The sequence below is a fragment of the Bombus pyrosoma genome, linkage group LG17 (genome assembly GCF_014825855.1).
Source record: "Bombus pyrosoma isolate SC7728 linkage group LG17, ASM1482585v1, whole genome shotgun sequence".
NCBI classification, from domain to species: domain Eukaryota; kingdom Metazoa; phylum Arthropoda; class Insecta; order Hymenoptera; family Apidae; genus Bombus; species Bombus pyrosoma.
In genome coordinates, this window is record NC_057786.1 from 4,625,517 (window position 1) to 4,626,552 (window position 1,036).

Sequence of the window (1,036 nt, forward strand, 5' to 3'; positions counted from 1 at the left end):
TCGGAGCTGAACGTGCCGCGCACTACGTTCGGCGTGTAAAATAGAGAAAATCAAGCTTTTAAACGTTAAAAATATCTAATTCAGGATAGAAATAACACCTAATTATCGTCAAAATCGAGATCCGATTGAATTCTGCAAGCTTCTTTTATAGCTTCGACGCTGAACGTACTGTGCAGTACGTGCTGCGTGTAGAATGGAGAAAAAAGAGCACTTAGACGTTAGAAATATCTCAATCAGGAACGAAATAACAGTTGTTTGTCATCAAAATCGAGTTACGATTGCATTCAGCAAACTACTTTTATAGCTTCGACGCTGAACGTACTGTGCAGTACGTGCCGCGTGTAGGATGGAGAAAAAAGAGCGCTTAAACGTTAGAAATATCTCAATCAGGAACGAAATAACAGTTGTTTATTATCAAAATCGAGTTACGATTGCATTCAGCAAACTACTTTTATAGCTGCGACGCTGAACGTGGCGGGCGCTGTGCTCGGCGTGTAAGATTGAGAAAAAAGAGCGCTTAAACGTTAGAAATATCTCATTCAGGATAGAAATGACACCTAATTATCGTCAAAATCGAGTTACGATTGCATTCCGCAAGCTACTTTTATACGTACTGTGCAGTACGTGCTGCGTATAGAGTGGAGGAAAAAGCGCGCTTAAACGTCAGAAATATCTCAATCGGGAACGAAATAACAGTTAATTATCATCGAAATCATGTTGCGATTGCATTTTTCGAGCTCCATTGTTTCTTTCGACGCTGAATGTGCCGGGCACTACTTTCGGCGTGTGTTAAATTGAGAAAATCGAGCTTTTGAACGTTAAAAATATCTCATTCAGTGTCACGTCCCGCGCTCCGCACGTGCCGTAACGAAAACTACAATCGAAAATTCTACCAATCAAGAGTAACCCGCGATTTAAATAAAATAATAAAATAATCTATAATTTAACTACGGTTCGAAAGTTCTACCAATCAAGAACAACTCGCGATTTGAATAATATAATATAAGTAATCTATGATTTAACAATTCAAACTACA